Here is an 8,680-nt window from a genome sequence, read left to right as displayed (position 1 = left end):
TATTTTCACTGGCTACTTTAATAGCATTCTCAATTTTCACTCTCTCTAATGTGACAATGTATTAGTATTCAAATGATGCAGTAGAGAGTCCATCAAGGACCTAATAGCATTCATTAGTATCTAATCAAAATCCATGCGTACATGATGGTCTCTTTATCAGTGTTCCAATTCTAAGTGTATGCATGCATTCATTAATTGCTCTATTCTGAATGATTTGAAAGTCTCTTAACATCATTGGACATTAAAAGGCAAAGGGAGAGGGGAAAATTATGCAAAAAATGGTGTCTGGCACAGGAGATACATATAGTAAGGAGAAAAGAGAGAATGAAAAAAGGGAGATATAGAGATAAAGAGACAGATAGATAGATAAGGGCATGGCAGAGAGAGAGAGAGAGAGAGAGAAAAGCAGAGGGGAGAAGAGAGAGGGGAGAGAATGAATGAGAGAGATAGAGAGAAAGGATTACATAGAGAGACAGGCAGGCATACTATATGCAGTGAGCATACAAACGATCAATATTACCGATGATCTTCATAAAAGTGATCAGAATTTGCAGAGAAAGAAAAAAACTCAAAAAGACAGTGTCTAATGATTAGGATACAGAGAAGAGCACGAAGGGTACAGATATTCATGTGGATAGAGAGAAAGAAAGAGAGAGAGAGAGAGAGAAGGAGAGAGAGAGGGGGATTGAGAGCTCCTCCTTGAGAAAGAGTGGTTTCTCTTGCTAAAACTTTTCCTTATTCATAAGAAAAAAAGGTGAACAAACAGGATTTTAAAAAATCAGAAAGAGATTGGGGAGAGGGGGACAGAGAAGGTGAGACAGAACAGGAGAGAGAGAGGGAGAGATAGATAGAAAATGATGAGAGAGACAGAAAGAGAGAGAGAGAAAGAGAGAGAAAGAGAGGGATAGAGAGATAGAGGGAGATTGAGAGGTTAGGTTCTCTTGCTGAAATTTTCCTAATCCATAGACAGAAAGTGAAAAACCAGAGAGAAATAGAGTGGGAGAGAGAGACACACACAGGGTGAGAAAATGTCAGTGCCAGTGTGAAAGTGCAGGAAATATTTTACGAGTATTAGTAGCCATGGTAACAAAACACGATAAAGTCTGCTGGTTAGTGACATCATCAATGAAGCCATTCAAGGATCACTAAGGGTTGTTGTTTCCTCGTCTACACAAAGCATGCTTTCATTGCCATTCGAGAAACCCTAAGATGCTAATTATTACCTCCATAATGATGTTCCAAATTGAAGGCACATTAAAACAAAAATGGCGTGCAATGAAGGTATAAACAAAAAATGTATTTTACAACTGGATAAACTGTGGGTATCTTTACATCTCTTTTGCAGGTCATTAAAATGAATTGATGACTTTGGAATTCACCAAACACGATTCTTAATACATAGGTTTATTATGTGTAAATGTAATGTACTCTAATTGCACTAAACAGCAACACGACAGCACAAATAGTTGTGAGCTTGTAGATTTATAGTGAGCAACATATTCTTCACTGTCTTCTTCATTTCATTAACAAATTAGCATAAATAAATTGGTAAGGAATGTATTTGCAATAAATAAAAACATTAATACAGCTTTATGTTATGGCCCATCTGCACAGAAAAAATGATTTTAAAATAAAATTCATTTCATAAAGTTATATTACAATATTTTTCAAAATGTAATGGGAGTATCTTTATAAAGAAAAATGATATACAACAAATTATTAAAAACAGCAAATTGAATGAATATTCCAAAATGTTGCTGAAATATCAACTATTTGAAAGCAAAGTGAGAAACAGAGATACAAAGGGTGAGAAAATATGAGTGTGTGCGTGTGTGTGCGTGTGTGTATGTGTGTGTGTGTGTGTGTATGTGTGGGGGGAGGGGTGAACACATGAGCAAGAGAGGGAATTTGATAAGGTTTCTCATTTTACAAGCTACATGTACTTTCAAATACTTAAAATCATGGGTTTTTTTGCTGTTTGATTTGAGTCAACTGATCATTTTAAGATATGAATATGCTGATATCATGTTTCATCATGCATTACAAAAGGAAATGAGAAATTAAATCAATTACTTTATAAAAGAAAATTTACCCCCTGTGAGTGATACATCATAATTGGCCGTCTTGTGTTTCTTTGAACGAGAGCGGAAAGAAACAGACTGCTATAGATGTAAAAAGAGTCACCCGAGGCTTATCTACTGTACTTCGTGAATAATTCATGATAAAATGGACTATTCTCAGGGGCAAAGTAACCTAATAGCAGGATACTCTCATTTCTCATGAGAGCAGGATAGAAATAAAAAGAGGAAGAGAAATATTGAAAGAAGACAAATGAAGGCAATGAAGTGTCAAATTAATTATGAGTACAAATTTAGAGTGAGCAGAAAGATATAGAAAATAAGAAATCATCATCATTATTCATTAAAGTCAGCCTTTCCCTCTTACAAAGGGTTACTGTCTTTCATGCCATGACATTCCTTCCCTCCATTTCTTCTTGTCTCAAGCATCCTCTTTACTTAGACCAACCTTACTGATTTTTTCTTCATCCTATCTTTATCCTATCCAATCCTATTCACTCCCAGATCCCAATAGGATGGTATTTGATAACTAAAAGTGGAGAAACAAAATAATCTTAATTTCAGTTAAGTTCTTATAAGTGTTTTAAAGCTTATCTGCCGTAGTTTATAGGAGGGATTAGACTGCCCTGCAAGGTCACTGGACAGTTGGTTATCTCATCAACTCAGCTCTCAGTTAACATAAGAAAAAGAGGATCATGGGGGACCAATGGTCACCGATTAGTCATCGTTTGTTATATAGAGGGCGCAAGTAGCTACAAGTAGTGCAGTGGGCCTTTAAAGCCTTTTATACAATTAACTTAATACAGTCAATTTTGTTTACTGCCTCATAGAAACCTTTAATACCTCAATAATGCTGGCCCCCTAAAGATAAAAAGGGTTCTTGTTTTCATTTTCACTAAAATGCCGGAGCAAAAAAATAATGGAAAAACAACCATCAAACCAAAAGAATCAATTTTGTTTTTCTCTTGAGGTTTGGAGCTAGAGGGGCATCAACTGATATGCTTTAAAACAAAGTCAATACTATTCTGGCTCTTGATCAGATGAAATAACAGTTGTGGTGTGGAGGAAGAAAGAGATACAAGAGAGAAATAATTGATTGGAGAAAAGGCTTCAAACATTCTGAAGAGGACAAGGGAAAAGGGTAGACGAAAGATCAAGAGTGGGTGTGATGAAGGTGCAGTGATCAGGAGGGCAGCAAATCGGGACAGGGAGGAGATTCAAGAGAAAACGAGAAGACTGATAGAATTGGATCCCTATGGGGCAGATCGAAGCATGAACATCTTAGAATTCATGATGCATTCCAGTTCTAAGAAGATGAATCATTCATGCTCTTAATTACATACAAGTACCTGACAGCAATACAGATTGTTGGGTGTCATATGGAAAAGGAAAACGTCCTCATCGATCCATTTGCAAGAGAATATTCAACTTGCAACTTCAGGCTGTTGAGAATTAAATCTTGTTTTGACGGAAATGCTCGAGGAGAAGAAAGATTCCTGTTTTTTGTGGCAGATCTAGCCCGGCCCCCCCACTCAGTGTTATTTAGGGTACGCATATGCTCGTACCCTCTTTTTGAAAGCACCCCCTATCTGAGGACTGCCAACATTTCCGAACCCCCCTTTCGCGGGCTTTTCGCGGGCTTTTTTTGCATTGGAGACCCCCCTAAATCAGAAAAAATGCTCAATGTACCCCCTCAATTCGGAATAATTTCTCAGGAGTCCAAAGAGATGAGAGAAAAAAAGAAAAACACCCCCTTTTTAAAGAAATCTCCGGGTGAAAAGTCAAATACACCCCTTTTCTTACAATTCTCGGGCCGGACTTTGTCGCACGAAAAGTACCCCTTTACCGGACATTTTGGCAACACGCATGCGGTCATTCCGACCTCTGAGTGGGGGGGCCGGGAGATCTAGTGATTCACCATCCCAAATGCACGATGTACAGTCTCAGTGCATTAGTGAGAAATGTATTACAGGGTGAACAACTCTTTCTCCCCTTCCTCTTCCAGGTGAATTTAACCAACTCAGTTGAATTTACTACCTAAATTACTTTTTTATTAATCAACTGAAATTAAGCCACCATAACTGATTTCAGAGATTTCAACCCATGTGCTGTTATTTGTCATATCCATTTGAAAAAGTTCAATAGCTCCCCGGCCTGCCCTGGTAAGAAAAAGGAAAATCCCACTTTCATTGTGTTGATACTTTTCTCAGAAAAATAATAATGATTGGTATAATTAGAGTGATTTATAGATTGCCACATAAGGAAGTCCTAATGTTAAGAGGCATAATTATCTCAATTACAATGACAAAACACCACTTATGTAATCGCAATTATATTTACTCTCTCATAATAAATTCAATGTTTTTTTCAACAGGAATAAGTTACAGACATCCTAGATACAGCTCGTTGTGCAATTACCCTGTCCAGCTTTCAACAAACTTTTATTCCTACTCCTCTCTCTCTCTCTCTTTCTCTCTTATTCTGCCTTCCTCTTTCTTGTCTTCTCATGCTCTTTCCTCTTTACCTTTATCCCTCTTTTATCTCTCTCTCTCTCTCACAATCTTTCTTCCCTCCTCTTCTCTATCCTCTCTCTCTCCTTCTCCCTTCCCCACTCTCTCTCTCTCTCTCTCTCTCTTACCCTCACCCTCTCTCATCCTCTCTTTCTCTCACCCTCTCTCTCTCAAAATCTTTCTCTCTCTCTCTCTCTGTCTCTCTTTCTCCCCTCCCCCTCCCTCTCTCCCTCTCTCAACCTCTCCCTCTCTCTCTCTCTCTCTCTCTCTCTTACCCTCACCCTCTCTCATCCTCTCTTTCTCTCACCCTCTCTCTCTCAAAATCTTTCTCTCTCTCTCTCTCTCTCTGTCTCTCTTTCTCCCCTCCCCCTCCCTCTCTCCCTCTCTCAACCTCTCCCTCTCTCAACCTCTCCCTCTCTCACCCTCTCCTCTCTCACCCTCTCTACCTCTATCTCTATACACCCAGATGTAGTAAATATGTGGTAGGAATTATTCCTCAATATACTCTACACATCAATAACGGCTGTTTAAATTTAAGCCATTTTAATCACGTCCAAAGAATTCTGAAAGCGCACTGTGAACATTATATCCTATTGTGATTTACAAGAACAGAATAGTTCCGGTAATATCATTATTACTTACTTATAGAACACAATAAAAACAGATTTGAAAATCAACCTCAGGCTAATTTCAATAGCCTATATGTACAAGAGCATATCACATAATAAACATGCTTTCTAGAGGCAATACTATAGGGAGTTGAAATTTCCCCCGAGTTGATCTCTTGAAATTCTTTGCGATCAGGTTACATAATCTTGGTGTCAGAACGTTGGGTTATCACCCTTTAATAGGCATTTAGATATTGCCAACATCGTAAATATCCAAAGAAATCAAGATAATGCGGATTCAATAACTGACTGTATTGCTTCAATGTTCAGATTACATGCTATAGATGTTTTGTTTATGTTTTTCCAATAGGCATTGGGCTAGGCCATTGAAATTGCCCCTAGGTAAAACAACTGATAGTATTTTCACTCTTGTTTCCTGAATCCTGTTGGTACATGTGACCGAAGCTTCTTGTACCAAGCTTAATACTCTGTGTAATCAGGCATACTCACCTCAATATTTGAATTCACAGGAAATTCTTCACAGAGCTTCTCCTGCCCCCCGGGCTACATTCCTCCGACAGGCGAGCGTAAATACGACTTCACCGTCAACGCAGATTCTGTTTGTATCAGATCAGGCAGGCAGGCAATAATTGAGATGCGCGCTGACGGTTGGTTTTCAAATCACACGCTCCGATATTCCACTTGTAGCCTGACACTGATGGATTGGAAGATGAGGGGGGGGGGGGGGGGGGGGGGAAAAGAAAACGAAAGGTGATCGGAAGAGACAAAGGATGTATGCTGAGGAGAGACATTGTTGGTGTTGTAAAGCTTGTATTTGTGAAAACTATACAAATAGATCTCTATAATCAACAAGTTAATATGCAAGCAGTAGATGCAGGTTCAAGTCCCGCTGGTTCCAAGATTTTTTCTGACTTATTTTTCAATACAGATCAATCAATCTTATTTACTGGGTGTAAGCCACAAATATGTTTAAATAATTGAAATTTCTCCCAGGAAGCATTGCATTTATAAAAGTTAGGATATGTAGAGCCTTCTTTCAATCCATCAATAATGTGAATGTGCCAGACTAAGCTAACACTAGAAGACCTCATGTACTTCAGATAGAATATTGCAACAACAAAATTTGTATAAAATAAACAATTAGTAGATAGGTACAGCCTTCATTTTATCCTGTTAATTCAGAGCAAGACTAAACTATCACTATAAGTTTTCAATTACTTTAAAAATACATTTTTTTATGACGACTTAAAATGATTACTATCAACAATGAAATTAGTGCAGCATATGTGCAATCCATCAATGTCCAGCAAGACTAAAACTTACCAGAGTCTGGATATTTACAATAACTTGAGAATATTTCTGACAACTAAAATGTATATGCAATCAACAAGATTACATCATAGATAATGACCATTAATATACCATTTAGGTGTATGGCCATTTGGTCTAATCTCCATCATCATTATATTATTAGTTATGATTATATTATTATTAGAACATATGAATTTTAGACAAAATGGGCATTACAAGAACTTGAAATGAGTCTAACTGGAAATCGTCTCGTCAAAATTTCTCAAATTTTAATTGAAAATGCTGGTACAACTAGCAGGCTTGAATTAATTAGAAGATAAAAAATGTGTCTAAAATCACATTGAGCTCATATTTATAAATATGATCAAAAAGAGAATAACCTACATGGATAACATACTGCCTAATTCTTTAAGACTATACTAGTGTCACTACTAACGTAAAATGGAGCATTTCAATTATACTGCTGTATACAGTTGGAATGAATGTCTGTAATCTATTTTAATGAAATTATTGTAATAATAGGATTTATTCCTGATAGATATAGTTTATATCTTCACAGAACTTGATTGATCAACCTCTATGACATTTCAATATGATCTGATAGTAAGGTCTGAGCAGATATCAACTTTATCTATCAAGAATAAACCATCTTATATATTCAAAATTTATGGCAAACAGTGTACTTCAAAAATACTTATAATAATATAATAATAATAATAGTAGTATGTCTTGTTTACCCAGGGTAGCCTCATCAGTATTCATACTGTTCTCCCTGAGGGCCCTGCAATCATATTATTATCCCGGTCATCGGATTCAGTATGCACATTCTCCACTCCCTGGAGAGCATTCCAGCCAGGCGTCATTTTTACAAGCGCACACTTGCTAATCTAAGCACATTAGCTTTCGCATCCTACCGGGTACCCATTTAACACCTGGGTGGAGAGTGGCAAAATGTACAAGCAAAATAGAATCTATAAATGTAGTGAATGTTGTACGGTGTGCTCTTCTTGTCTAACATTTGTTGGTGTTTTGAATCAACAAGTGCACTACAAGTTAAGCTTCCTGTCCAATCCCTCAATATTAGACATGACTAATGTAACCCGAGAAGATTTTAATTACTTCAAAAATAGAATATAGACATGTCTCAAGTGATGTACAGAGTGGGGATTCAATTTCCACAACCTGGAATAATCAATGAGTGTAGTGCGCATACAGCCAGCTGTCCAAAACCCTCAATCTATGTACAAGTATTTAGTATGACAAGAAAATTTAGAGTTTTTAGAAAAAATAGAATACATTTTTAAGCCTGTTTGCACTGGTTTGGCCAGGAGGGATCAGACCTCCCTGCATGGTCACTGACAGGTGGTTATCTCATCCCATCAGCTCTCAATTAACATAAGAAAAAGGCTTAGGCATTGTTTGCTATATCTAGAGGGTGCAAGCAGCTACAAGTAGTGCAGTCCTGCGTTAAGTGTCTACAACCTTGGAAATGTTATGTTATGTTATGTACGAGCAAAGTATGACTGTTGATTCAACTATTCTAAAAATAGAATGTTCTGTAAGGATACCGAGAAATTCAATTTTGGAATAGGCAACATTTAATACTCAGGCAATCACCATCTGTCTCTTCATTCAAAATGGGACTTTAAAACATTTCTTTTTTAAATCCAGATTTTTTAGGATTCTGTAAGTTTTCATTTTTTCATTATTTGTAGGATTCTTCTTGTTGTAATCGCTTTGGGCCGCTCTGGGAAAAATGCAGTATATAAATAATAATAATAATAATAATAATAAATTTTAAAATCTTATGTACGAGCAAAGTATGACTGGATGACGTCACTAGTTCAAAAGTAGAATGTTATGTCAGGATACCAAGAAATTCAATGTTATGTCCATGCAAATGCAAGCTAAGAATAACTCTAAGATTTTGGCTATATACAAATAGAGCATACATCAGCAAACCCCCTTATTCATATTTGCAACAGCATTATGGAATAAAAAATGTACAAAAGTCAAATTGAAACACAGAAAGCCTGTAAACCTCTGTAAGGAATTATAAATAACATTATTATGGGGGGAAATGATCAAGATTCAAGCTGATTATGATGTCAATTTGAGCATAAGAAACTCAGTTTTTTTTATGGAAGTCTAC

This window comes from Strongylocentrotus purpuratus, unplaced genomic scaffold, assembly GCF_000002235.5.
Source record: "Strongylocentrotus purpuratus isolate Spur 01 unplaced genomic scaffold, Spur_5.0 spur5_scaffold_16, whole genome shotgun sequence".
Lineage (NCBI taxonomy): Eukaryota > Metazoa > Echinodermata > Echinoidea > Camarodonta > Strongylocentrotidae > Strongylocentrotus > Strongylocentrotus purpuratus.
The sequence above is the reverse complement of the archived record's forward strand: the minus strand, read 5'-3'. Positions refer to the sequence as shown.